At 40.0% G+C, this 14,249-nt stretch overlaps 1 protein-coding gene and 1 long non-coding RNA gene across 15 annotated transcripts in view; one reads left to right on the top strand and one right to left on the bottom strand.

The window, feature by feature from the left end:
• The window catches only part of ADCYAP1R1 (ADCYAP receptor type I), a 144,950-nt gene that overhangs the window by 45,244 nt on the left and 85,457 nt on the right, over positions 1 to 14,249 (top strand). The window lies entirely within an intron of this gene.
• LOC125182614 (uncharacterized) lies at positions 5,278 to 11,641 on the bottom strand. Its single transcript, XR_010829030.1, has 3 exons — positions 9,970 to 11,641; positions 7,715 to 7,805; positions 5,278 to 7,262 (listed from the first exon to the last, which is right to left on the bottom strand). It is a non-coding gene; the product is annotated as an uncharacterized lncRNA (long non-coding RNA).

Below are 14,249 nucleotides of genomic sequence, written 5' to 3'. Positions count from 1 at the left end.
CCAGAATAACACCTTGTGGGGATGACAGTTAGTATTAGAGGGGCAGGTCATCTTGTACCGAGGTCATCTCCCATTACATGGTACTGCTTGCAACTGGAGGCTTTTGGATGTTGAGCAGTGTTAAGTGGCAAACTTCCAACTGTGTTCACAGCTTTGGGAAAGAAAAAGAAAAATAGAAACAGAAAAAGGTAAAAGGTAAAAGAAAAGGAGGAGGAGAAGGAGGAGGAGAATGAAAAAGAATTAAGTACTGAGTTTAAAATGATGTAACAAAAATGAAGGGAAAGTGACAGGGATGTGTATAAATAACATTAGTCTAGAGATTTTTATTTTTTCATATTTGAAAATGTGAATATATGTATCTGTTGTCAAAGGATTAATGTAGAACATCTGAACATGGTAATCTTGAGGGTCAAATAAATGGAAGTTAACATATATTGGAGTCACACAGAATAACCCATGAAGGACAGCACAAAATAGGTTCCATCAACTTTGCTTTCAAGTCTTTCTTTACCTTAAGTGTAAACACAATTTGCTCTCATGGGAGGGGAATTTCTTCTCTCACTTTCTCTGTTCAGTATGCATTAGGTATACAGTATTTATATGTATTAATGCTTTCTTCTGATATCAAGAAAACCAAAGCAGTCTGAAATACCTTCCCCCTATTTCTAACCCTACCCATCTCCACAGAAAATGAAACTTTTTTATTAATAACAAATTGAACCAAATCAAAACATTACTGCAATTTAATTTTTCCATTCCTAGGGCTTCAGATGTATATCTCTTTTTCATATAAGTCATACTACAGTTCAGAAATAAGTGAGGTTATGAAAATTTAGACCATTTACCTTAGAGTAAATGCTTCACTCATCATTATTCCCTTGCACATATATGTCTGTAAAAGTAATATACTCTGTGAAACTGATTTTTCTCTCTGTAATTGGAAATACAATATCAGAAGTGAACTTCTTGGGAGGAATGCATATGAGTAGAAAGCTGAAAATGAAGCTGGTAAGGTTAATATCTGTGAAATTCTTGTCTCTTTCCTAAGACTGTGTTACATGCTGGCTCTCACCAGCTTCCGCTATTAACTACAGAGGCAAAATTTGCTTGTAGTGTTGGGATGTGTACTACATGAAGACTTTTGGAATCTAGAATGGCTGAAAATTTCAGAACCAGGTTTCAGTGAGTCTATAATGTGGTCATTACCACTGATGAAGCAGCATCCAGCATTTTTGAGGCCAAACATATAAAGTTAGGATCTCTTCGGGGACCCTATTAAATCTGGCATACATAAATATCCCAGCAGAACCCTTCCCTCTTTCTCTGGAATGCCAGTTTATGGACTCTTCCATGCAGAAGAAAAACTTAAAAATATTGGCCAGCATTTAATTTCTTTACTGTAAAGTAGTAACCCTGTATGTTTGGGCTTCAAAGTTTCCTTGTTCATTTTTTATTTTTTCTTTTTTCTCTTTTTATTTTTATTTTTTGACACTGAAAATTTGTCTCTTGTTTAAATATGCAAAAGATCCTGAGTCCTAAACGTCTGCGCATTGCAGTCAGCTGCAAACAGCACAGCTGAAGCATCTGTTATCCTTGGAGAGAGCCCCTGTGCCACCGTGTTCTGCAGCAAGAATGCCCTTGTACCTGCCAGCTAGGTTGGCTGGCTTAACGCTTCAGATGCCTGCTGCATTTTTGGGGGGCTGAGCACAATAAGGGGGATGTACCATGAGGACAGTAAAATGCATTTGGAATCTGTCCTTATTCAGGAAGTTATCACCTATCTGTGCAAATTTCTATATAGCAGCAGAGCAGAAAATGCTGGAGCAGAATCTGGGTCATGACAAGACTGAAAGTGAGACCTGTGGCTTAGCTGTCAGGGTCTGAAATGGATCCAAATCCTGCAGGTTTCTTTGGAACACAGTCACCCTTTAAGGGGGAGATCTGTTCTTAGAAGAAGGCCATCTCTGTAACTGTATTGTCCTTCCTTAAATCAAATCATTGCCTGCAGTGGTAAATAAAATAGGAATTTGAGGCAGGGTATGCAATCTGGCTCTTTGTGCTTGTTATTTATCATTATCAGTAGTAGTAGTAGTTTTGTTTTCTAGTAACATATGCAGTTTTATTTTGTAACACATCATATTTCAGAATTTCTTGAAATCATGACTGACATTCAGCTCATGTAGAATAGTGTAGTTACCAGTAAGATGTCCTAAGAATACCTCATGAGCAGAACATATATGATGAATGCATTTCTGTGTGCATTTTATACCTAGAGACAAGCTAGAAGAGCAGGGGCTGGGTCCTGCCTATCTCCTGTCCACACGATTGTCTCCTGGGCAGTCTGTGTGCAACTTATCTGTTTTCGTTTAGTTTGGTGAGTCTGCATTTTTATAGTGTGTAAAAAGAAAATCCCAATACATCACAGTGAACCTCATCTAATATGGTTTAAAGTTCAACTCTTGCATTTTAAGAAAAGAATTCTGTGGATTTTTATTTTTGCCAGTACGGATCAAACCCCAGTTACTGCTGTCTGCCTGTTGTGTTTTTATTGTGGCTAATATATGAGCCCCTGCTGACACTGAGTATGGGCATGCATTCCTCTTTTATGGTGTATATGAAAGAAATGTATTTTTATCTTTCCTTTGTAACATCAGGAATGGGCAACTGAGGTCCAGTACTGCACTCAATCACCTGGTCACTGCATGTTCTTGAGCAGGGCACATTTGAATGCATTCAGATCATAAAGCATGAGCCAATTTCAAAGCTGCATGTTACAACTAATAAGGTTAAAGGGAAAGGCCAATTTTTCCATTGTAAAGTATTATTTGCCACGTACATTAATTAGGGAGTTGGCTACTTTAATTTAAGAAGATACATAATACACAACAGGTAATGTGGCTGGTTCCATTTATCTATATCTAGGGTGTCTTTAACCAGGTATCATTTTTAAGCTTACAAATGCCCAAGACAGAAATTTTTCATGTAGCTAAGTTCCTATGAATCACAAATGTACTGAACCGTCTGCTGCGTCAGTGGAGGGAGTTGTGTTGGTGGAACTTATCACCCCTTTGGCAATGGTTTACCTACCCAGAACTTAGCAACTGTCATGATATAACTGCATATCACCAGAGATGATGTTTTCTGAGAATTACATTTAAATGTCATTATTAAAGAGCTATTGCTAGATATTTAAATACTGATGATCAGCTATGACTAAATCACACACCCAATGAGAGTGCAATTCTTCTACTGGCCTGTTTGAGGTGGAAAAACAATGCACAGATAACAGTTCCTGAGATGTAGAATGGGGATGGGATTCATCAGTACAATGTCTACAGCCTCACAAGTCACTTTGGGCTCTCGTTTTTGTTATTAGCAAGAAACAAGAATTGATGCTGCAAGTCTCCTTCTGTACCATGTGTTTTACCTAGATAACTGAAGTGACAAATATTGACCAACACTGAGTGTCCAAACCATTAACTGGCTGTGAGAGGAGCTTCTTCTGATACTTCTCAATAGCATGGTATTGATGTAGTCCTAAAAAAGGAGTTAAGGTCCTGATCATTTAGGCAGACAATCCTAAGGACAGTCACCTGTCACTAGTCCTAAGGACTAATCACTAGATTAGATCACCTAATAAAAGTAGCATTAGTCACATATTCCCTGTGGTATAAACCCAGGCTGAAGGATTATAGTGATTATAACTTTATGCAGGCAAATTTTCGAATTTTCTGTCCCGTGGAATACTCAATGTGCATTGTTTCAATGTCTTTTGTCATCTTCATCCAGCAGGAATATGTGAATATGCTCATACATATAGTCTTTTTTTTTTTTTCCCCACATTATAAATTTCATCTCCTTTTAAAACTTTGATTCCAAAACAGTGAAACATTTCATGTTGACATCTTTAAGCAGAACAAAACCATTTCTTATTCCTGAACTGGATTACTTGAATTACACCTCAGTACGTCAACATTTTATACAACATTTTTTATTTGTATCAATGACAAATGACTATGAATGTAACTGACACATAGGAAAGCACAGGTACATCACACTCTTCACAGTCATAAGCTGGGACAACAGAGGAACAATGCAGCTTGTGAACCATGAGTCTGCCAGAAATGTCCTTATAGTCACTGCTATATTTTCCTCCTACACAGTGCCAATAGCGCAAGAACAACGAAAGCCCCAACTTTATGTTTCCTCCTCATCTGCTCTTAAGTATCTCTTAAGCAAAGTCTTTATCTGAAAAATGGTAACTTTTTTCTGGTGGTGCTACTCCTTCTGTGTATGGTCTCACTGATCGTCATTTGGAAGTTTTCTTATAATGTCTCTTTTTCTTTCTAATCCCCTCCACTCAGCTCCATGTTGGCTCATCTCAAGGTGTTGATGCTCTGCCACACCATTCACTCTGCTTCTTCATTTCCTTCATGAATAAAAACTTCATTCCCCTCCTTGAGTTTTTACAGTGGAATAGTGGTGAAACACTCCAGAGACGGGAATGAGAAAGAACAGTTTGTTGAAAAAGCTAGCCTAGACAAGATCTTTTGTGCAAGGTTTTGATTCCATGTGGGATCTGAGGGTTTTTTGTTGGTGGTTTTTCCTCTCACTTTGGCACAATATCTGAACCAATGCCTCTTACTACTGAAAGGAGAAGGAGGGAAATTGAGAATAAGCTTGAGTACTTCCATTACCACTGCTGTAAAAAGCTCTTTGCCTCTGTTCTTCAGTATTCTCCCCAGTCCCAAAGCCCCTTTGGAGAATATAAGACTGAAAGCTGTAGCACGACACACTTGCTGGAACCGCCTGTGTGGAGGACTGAAAGGGAGGAATGCGCGTGATAGTTGAGGGCAAATAGCTTTAATTTAATTAGTGGATTAATTAAAGCTTTCTCCCCTGAGTAGGGTATATGTGTGTGTGTGGAGAAATCGTTTCTGCAGCCTCCTGTAGCTGTTCATCACGCATTTCTGTTCCAAGTGTGACTCAGATGGGGTTTCTATTGAACTTGCTGGGAGACTGCACAAAACAAATTTCCTGTCTAAGATCTTTTCATTTTGGGGTTTTGTTTAAACGTAATGAAGTATAAATGGGCAAATAATAACAAGTAATAACAAAAACTTGCCTTGCAAATGAATGTGGCATCCAGCGGCATGACAAATACAGAAATCCTAAAAGGTTCTCTGTTCTCAGTGTCCCCTCAGTGAGAGGAGTCTTACATTAGCACGAATTCCCTCTGCCTTCACTTAGTGAAACTCATCAAGAGATTTTTCAGTGTGACAAACCATTCAATTACTTGTTAGCATTGTCTCCTCACACTTTACACTGATCCTAGGAAATCAGATTAAGGCCAACAGTGTCCTGGGCTGTATTAATAAGACAACAGCCAGTAGATCTAGGTCAGCGGTTATCACCCTTTACTTGTTAGACCACATCTAGCATGTTAGGTCTGGTTTTAGACTCCTCAATATACAAAAGGTGTCAAGCACCTGGAGCAAGGCCATCAAGATGGCCTATAAGGAGAGGTTGAGGAAAACATTGTTACACAACATATATATATATATGTTATATATATTATATAATATATATATATATGTATATATAACATATAATATATGTTATATATATTACACAACATAGCCTTGTGTAGCTGGTGGAAGAAGAGGCTTCTGAGACAACCTAGTAGCAGCCTTACATTAACTATGAGGAGGTCATCAATAAGATGGACCCAGGTTCTTTGTCATGGTGCATGTCATGAGGACAACAGACTATGGACATAAACTGAAATAAGGGTAGTTCTGACTGGATATAAAGAGATACTGTTTTACCCTGAGGACAGTTCAGCATTGGTAGAAGTTGCAGAGAGAGGCTGTGCAGTCTCCATTCTCGGAGGTTTCTAAGACCCAGCTGGGAAAAATAAAAAATAAAAAATAAAAAAAAAAATGCCATAGATAGTTAACATAGTCTTGCAGCCACCAGAGACAAGGATGTCTGGATGAAGGCAAAGGTGTATTAATGACTGACGAACTAAACACAAAATCTGTAGATCAAAGAAAAAGAAGGTTAAGGCATCTTTAGGCTATCTTTTATACACTCTTATTTTTGGATTGCTCTGACGCCTGATGCAGCCTTCCAGGGCTACTTTAAACATTTTTTTTTTATTTATTTTTTTGCTATATTACCAATGCTCTCTGATGAGTGACAAAGAGGTATGCCTTTCTCAAAAATCCTCTGGAGGTAATACACAAGGGAAACAAGTTTTTCGAATCGTTGCTATTTCTCTCAGAAAATGTCATTCCAAGTGAGGTGCAGGATGATCATCAGGGACATTTTAGGGATCACAGGGAAACAACATAAACCTCTATTCAGATTTCAGGTGGGAATTTTTCATGCTTTAAAACAGACCAGTCTTTCTGCCAAGGTGGAAGACAAGGAGAGGAAATCTAGGAGCTGGACAAGCAAAATCATTGTCACCTAATGTTTACCCCACTGGATCAGCAATTCCCCAGATGAGAAGAGTATTGTGTCCCAGAGATCCTTTTTCAGTTCCCCCACTGCAGGTGTTCAACTGAATTTGAGCATTATATCTCAAATTTCTGTAAATATAACTCCTAATTTCTCAGTGAGTGACTCAATGTATTAACAAAAGTAGATCCTGCACTCCAACTTCCATTCCGGCCGTTTCTCCTTACTGATCAGTCTGAACTGTCGTGCTGAATGTGCACAAAATATGGCTACACGGAGCTGGAGCAATCTGACCACAGAGCCCCAAGAAAAAAATACTCATCATTTATTCTCCTTTGCTAAACATGAATTCCACCAATTTTCCATATGCATTATTTGCCCGAAACCCCCTTTCAGTGAGCTTCTGCTTGCTGAGATGGGCACTTCTGGATGTTTTGCTAAAGCTTGGATCTACACTGAGTTGTTCTGTTTCCAGCAGCTTTGCTATGTTTTAGGACTGCCATGTTGCAGCCTGTGCCAACAACTTGGAGAGTGTCCTTGGAAGTGATTGGTGATGATCTCTGCAAGTCCTGCACCACTGATGGCCTGCAGGAAGGCCACTCCACCCAATTTCAACCAGCACTGAAAACGCAAAGAGGGGTGAGAAACTTCCCTGAAGGTTCAGTCAGATTTGGAAGGGCTTAGAGCCTGATTTGGACACTAAATTACATTGCTCTTGAGTATTGTTGAAGATGAGTGGGAATTTCAGTGTTAGCATGAGACTCTCAGCTTTTCAGGACTAGGATGACCTATGAGGACTGAAGGAAGAAGACATCAAGCATGTGTTATTGGGAGCTGCATTTTTAGAATTTTTAACTTTGGAAATTCTTAGGAACTGTCAGAGAAATCCAGTTTACATAATATAATAACAATCAGAAATGATTATCAAACCTTTAGCTTCACTTCAAGCACATTTTCTCTACCAGGATTTTTAAATGCTTTTCCAATGAGTGGTTCTATCCCTCCAACACAAGGTTTCAAGAAACATAAATTGATATTGCTTGCTATTAGATAGCAAGAGATAAGGTAAAGGTATACTTTGGTTTAACTCAAGATGTCAGTTTCTGTGGAAGACATCGACTATACTGATAAAGCTTCATCACGCTGAAAGACAAGGTTTTTGAACCCATTTCCAAGATATAAAGCCAGTTAAGGTAAACTCAAAAACAGGTTTTCCCCATGTTGCATAACACATTTTGTCCAGACTTACCACTTCAGAAGGTATCCACTGAGTGAAGGGAGCTGTTGATTATGCTGCAGCTACTTTCTAATCTGCAGTGAGACCTACATCTCTCCAGGAGCTGTCAGTGTTAGAAGGTAAACATATCTTAAATTCATGCAAGCCAGTCTGAGAGAGATCAATGCCCTGTTTTGGCAGCATGCACTATTGGACTTCTTTTGTTGGTTTTTGTTTGTTTGTTTTGTTTATTTAGTTGGTTGGTAGGTTGTTTGGTTTTGAATAGCTGCTTTTTAGCTGCTTTTTCTTTCTTTTTTTTTTTTTTTTAATGTCTGGTCTTTTTTTTTTTTTTTTCCTGCCCAGCTTCTTACTTAAAGCATAGTGTCAAAACTTTGCTGCAGATTGTACAATTGTGCCTTGCTTCGAATAAGTTTTTAATAACTTTACCCGCTCACTTAGCCTAAAGTGTTCTGAAATTACAGTAGTCTGGGTGCCATTTACACAGGCAGACAAAAAGGCAATCAAGTAACAACGTAAGGCCTTTCCAGAGACAACAACTTGTTCAACTGCCAAGCCAATATTGTGAATACCAGTACAGATGTAAATCAGATCTGAAGAAATCCAGATAACCAGAACTCCTTCTCAAACACCTCTATTTTTAACATAATGTTTTTCAAGTCTTGACCCTGGTTTGACCAGTTGAATCATTGCTTGCTAGGAGTAGTGATTAAATCCCGAGATGTTTCCGTTGAAAAGTCAGCTTTTTTGAGTGATGTTCACAAATCAATGTATCATTTTTTGACCTAACATTTTAAAACTGAAAGTCACAATAGAATTAGCAACATGTAAAATTCAGTGTGAAGTTAGTGATCTTATAAACCTAGTGGATTAAACTCCTCTATCGCATTACTTTAGAACGAATGCTTAGACAAGTGAATCGGACTCTACCTCTATTTAGCTCTATTTAGCTCTATTTACCTCTTATTTATTTAAATAAGGAGAAGTCCTTATTATCACTGTGTCTGATATGACACATCCTGAATGTTGTGGAAATATTCTCAATCACTTTACAAATAAAAGGTCAAGTCTTTACAGGCATAATATGAAAAATCAGAAGAAGAAAGAACAGTAACTAGTACTGAATTGTTGTATTTAATCAGGTCTTTGTAGAAAATAAAATGCCAAAGGAATTGCCCTGTTCTTTATCACATCTAATTATGACTTCAAAGCGTCTTGCCTGATCCTGGAGTTTCTCAAGAACACTGAGGATTTTTCTCACTTCTTTAGCTCCACTGAGTTAACTTGTGGAGTGAAAATATGCTTTAAACCAATAATGAGTAAAATGACCAGAACTTTAAGTATTTTTGAATGACTATATGTAGTCAAAGACAGCTCACGTTTCTTGAATAGACCCTTCCTTACTGCTCACCCACAGGATGATCCAAATTAGTTTGGATAACTCTGGGACCTCTTTCAATACCCAGATTTAATGTGTTATTATTTTTTTTCCAAATCCTTCCAGCAATCCATATATCCTCTGCTACGCACAAACCTTTATAAGTGACTATGAATGTGTCACAAGGATTATGTTCCCTTTCATAGAGAAAGTGCTCTTTTATCTCTGAGAAATGTATGCACTTGATATAACTGAGGAAATGAGTCAAGTGCCAAAATGTAAAAGTCTTTTGACATTAGATACGCCCTACAGGGTCCAAAATATCCTGAGAAAGGGCAAACATAATGGCCAATGCAAGCAGAAGCAACTGGAGGTCAAGCGAGATACCCTAAGGCATATCAAATGGTCTTGGCATCTGTGCTTAGGTTTCTGACTTGCTCTCTTTGGATATAGCTGTATGTCAAGCAGTGTCATATACATATGTTTTGATGTATAGTGTCAGGACAGGTACCTGAGCGTGGTGCTCAGTTTCAGTTTATAACCCCTGTTCCTCAGTACAAGTGGTTAGGAAGCATCTTCTTAATGTGGTCTAGCGCTGCTCTCTCAGAGCTGTCTACTCAAAGCCCTGCTTCATGCTCTTTGGATGTATTTTCAGGACTATTGTCTCCCAAGTTACTTGCACGTTTACTGGAGATGAGGGCCTGGGGAGCAATGTCAGTGATTTCTACCAACCCATGTATAAAGCAGGGCATAGTCGATGCCACATGCTGGGAAGAGGTGCAGAACTATTACAGTGCTGTGTAGATCTTCATGCATTAAATCAAGCAGCTTAGCTTGTCACCTTTCCCATACAGAAATCCCGAGGAGAGAAAGAAGTTGCTCTCAAACTTACCTTCACCTGCCTTGTTCCTAGCATTTGATATTCTTGAACCTAAACAAGAAAACGGAGAACTTATTTAAATTTCCTGCTGGGATAAGCTGGCTATGCATATTTATTTCTCTGAGCAAGGAAGGAAGTATATGGTGCCCTTCTGATCTCCATAATTCCTTCTACATGGTTCCTTCCCTGGAGTATCCATATGTTTGAGGAATGCTTTGCTTGAATAAGTGACTCTAAAAATTTGCTAGTTCCGTCCTACAAGCCTACAAGTTCTAGGTCAGGTCTGGAAGCAGCACGGATGTATTCACTGGGTTTGCTATTCAGGTTTGTGTATTACTAATGGCTTTCTTAATGGGACAGTTCACAGTAAAGCAGCACCTTAAGACTATGTGTGAGAAAATATATGTAGGCTGTAATGTGATAACATTACTATTATTAACGTTATTGTAATGCCAAGGGATCATTCAGGAGTTAGTACTACATGTTACGCACAAAACACACCAGTTTATTTCTGTGACGGTCACCTTAATAAAAATAAAAGAAGAAAACATGAAAGTTCTCAATTTATCGCACATCTATAGTGACTTAGTTTTGTGGCTTCCCACTGATGGCTCACTATATTCCACCACATCGCTCTCTCACTTCCTCTCCTCAAAGGAAGACAGGGAGAAAATACAATGAAAAAGGTCTCAAGGGCTGAGCTAAGGACAGGGAGATCGTTCACCAATAACCATCAAAGGCAAAACAGACTCAGCCTAAGGGAGATTAATGTAATTTATTGCCTATTGCTAACACACTAAGTGGTGAGAAACTAAAGGCAAACTAAAAACACCTTCCTCGCATATACCCTCTTCTAATTCATTCCCCTGAGCAGTGCAGGGGAATAGGGAATGGGGAATGGGAATGGGAATGAGAATGGGGGCTGCGGTCAGTCCCTGAGGCTTTGTCTCTGCCGCTCCCTCACGGTCCCTCTCTGCCCCTGCTCCACGCGGGGTCCCTCCCACGGGATGCCGTCCTTCCCCAACTGAGCCTGCGGGGGCTGCCCACAGGCAGCAGCTCTTCAAGACCTGCTCCCACACGGCTCCGTACCACGGGGTCCGTCCCCCAGGAGCAAACTGCTCCAGCACGGGTCCCCCACGGGCGGCAGCTCCCCCCAGACCCCCTGCTCCTGCGGGGGCTCCTCTCCACGGGCTGCAGCTCCGGCCCGGGGCCTGCTCCTGCGGGGGCTCTCCGTGGGCCGCAGCCTCCTCCAGGCCACATCCACCTGCTCCACCGGGGGCTCCTCCACGGGCTGCAGCGTGGAGATCTGCTCCGTGTGGGACCCGTGGGCTGCAGGGGGACAGCCTGCTCCACCAGGGGCCTCTCCACAGGCCGCAGGGGAATTGTGCTGCGTGCCTGGAGCACCTCCTGCCCTCCTGCTGCACTGACCTTGGGGGCTGCAGGGCTGCTTCTCCCACATTTCTCACTCCCCTCTCCCAGCTGCTGTAGCACAGCAGTTTTTTTCCCCCTTATTTCTGCTCTCCCAGAGGCCCAACCAGTGTAGCTCACAGCTCAGCTCTGGCCAGCAGGGGTCCCTTTTAGAGCCGGCTGGAGCTGGCTCTGATCTGCCATGGGGCAGCTGCTCGGCTCTGCTCACAGGGGCCATACCTACAGCTCCCACTGTGACCAAAACCTTGCCACATAAGCCCAATACATTTAGCTAGATACTTTTGTCTTTTTGTGGTTTTGCACAATTGAACAGATACTGATTGTATTTACTGCTTTAAAGCTTTGATCTGAACCTGTTTGTCAGAACTTTATTCTTCGGTGTTCATGAGTTCAGGGCTCCTGTGCCTTGGAATTGACTATCTTTTTGTTTATTATGCCTTATCTATAGAAATGTATGCATTTTCAAAATCGGTTTGAGTCGATCTCCTTCACTTCATTGAGAGTGGTAAATAAATAAATAAATAAATAGTTAATTTTGTGTACTTTCCATCTAGTTTCTAGATTTGTCTAGTATGTGTCAAAATATTCTTTGACTGCACATATTACTGATATCTTCTGGGAAACAGAAACCAGACTGCCTGCAATGAATTCAGGAAATTGCAAATGTCCTTGAGTCAAAAGAAGCAAAATCAGGAGGCCATGAAGTTCAAGCTCACACTTCCATGTGAACTGTCTCTGCTGTTCAGTTGTTAAAGACAGACTTGACAGATTAAAGGCATAAACTCTGCCAGTACATAGTTAGTGGAGACGCATGAAACATATGGATCCTTTCAGGAAAACATGATAACCTTAAAACATCTCTGCCTTCAACAAAGAAATGTTTTGTTATAAGCAATCCAAACATGGTTTTATTTTCTCTGAAAAGGCACTGCTAATTAGCAGAGATGACAGGCAGCTTCTATTCTTTCTCTGTCGCTGAGGTTACCGATTCCTCTTTTTCTTTGTTTTCTGTCTCAGTTTCCTTGAACCCTGACAAAAAATATTAAAGTCTGTTGATGAAGAGTGCTATATAACAGCATAAAGATAGTTATGGGAGGCCATAGCAAAGTGTTGTGCCGATAGGGAAAGCTTAAGGAAAGCTACAGGGACAGGTGAAGCATATTGGTATAGCGCTCTCCCTGTGTCCAGCAATCTGTATCTCCAGTATCTCCTGAGCCAGACTTACTCAAATACAATTGACTAAATTTAGTCAATTTAGTCAGATACATCTTACTAAATGTGGCTGTCAGCAAGGAAAACAATGAAACCTGAGCTGTTCACCTTACACTCTCTTTATTGTCAGTAAAGACCTGGCTTCGATTTACTCTTACTACAGAAGATGCCAAAAATAGGAAGGCTAAAACACACTCTTCTATCCTTTGGCTATAGATTTAATCTAAAGATACTTCTCAAAGGTCTGTAGTTACCTCCAATGACATCAGAAGTTGGGCATGGTGGGTTTCTTAATGTTTAGTGTACTTAGATGGATTTTGCATACTTACATACATACATATATATGTTTTGAACTCCTGTGAACATTTAACATCCACAATGTGAAGCTTCAAAGAATTCTGCAGATTAACAATAAGTGTGTGAAGAAACATTTCCTTTTGTTTATTTGTATCCTGCCTCTGTAGATTTAGCAACTATAAAATGACAGATTTTCTAATCTGTACATGCCTAACTGTATAGAAATGGTAACATTTCTGTACTGAGACAGATCCTGAACCTGGATCAGACCTGGGCAACTATGCAAAGTGAACTGCTGCTAGCAACAGAAGCTTGATTTGTTTTGATTTTTTTGATTTTATTTAATTTTTTTCAAAGAGATTCTAAGAACTTTTATTTTGGCCAAAGCAATTTCCCTATCTTTGGCAAGGTTAGGGGATTATGTAGCAAAGCCCTAATGTTCGTGGGAGATCCCAGAGACCTGTGACAGTATGTCTTTTCCAGGCCCTTGAGAGCCCTTAGAAGAGAACATGGTTTGTTTTGAAGATAAACAACTCTGATATGGTTATGCTTGGTGTATCCCATGGGGAAAACTGCTTAAATTTATTACTAGGACTTTGGGGAGCATTAGCTTTGGTGTAGCATTAGCTCTTCCCAAATGGTGAGTAAAGCTCTACACTGGAGGTTCGTTAAGAAATCCTCTATCTTTGAAACAGGGGTGCTGGCTTGTAAGTGTTATAATGGCATAAGTGTGCAAATGGGTCCCTGCCTCCTAGCATACACAACTGCACAACATAAGCATAACCAAAGTAGGATGATGCATGCCTTGGGATGTACTGTAGGTATTGTGTATTGCGTGTGCATGGTCTATTTGATGCATTACTGACCCAAAGAGTTCACACCATTCCTTTCCCTCTGTTGGGATAAGAGGAAAATAAAGTTGACCCATGTGAATGGGGTTCCAAAAATAAATTGAAGCAGATTGAATTCAGGTATTGTTTTCCCTGTTTGCTTGTTCCTACTTATCAGGTAAGAGAAAACAGACCACTTGGGGGGCACACTTTACTTCCTCATTAATTCTCCATCATCTAGAGTGAAGAAAATGGTATGGGAAATATGAAACAACAAAATTGCTTACAGTGAACTGGGTTGACCTATATCATCTTCAACTAGTGCACAGATTTTCATGGGTCTTTCCACTGAGTTTGATTTGAACCTTAGCAGTGCCCCTGTAAAATGGCCTAATGAAATCTGAGATTGTATTTTGCTTGGATAGATATTCCCTGCTCACTTTCTGCAACAGGAGTGAAATCTTATATTGATTTCTGGGAATGGGTCCCATTTTCAGTTTGTTGCAGCTTTGGAATTGCCTACAT

The sequence above is a fragment of the Anser cygnoides genome, chromosome 2 (genome assembly GCF_040182565.1).
Source record: "Anser cygnoides isolate HZ-2024a breed goose chromosome 2, Taihu_goose_T2T_genome, whole genome shotgun sequence".
NCBI lineage: Eukaryota > Metazoa > Chordata > Aves > Anseriformes > Anatidae > Anser > Anser cygnoides.
This window is presented reverse-complemented; position numbering and strand designations above follow the sequence as displayed.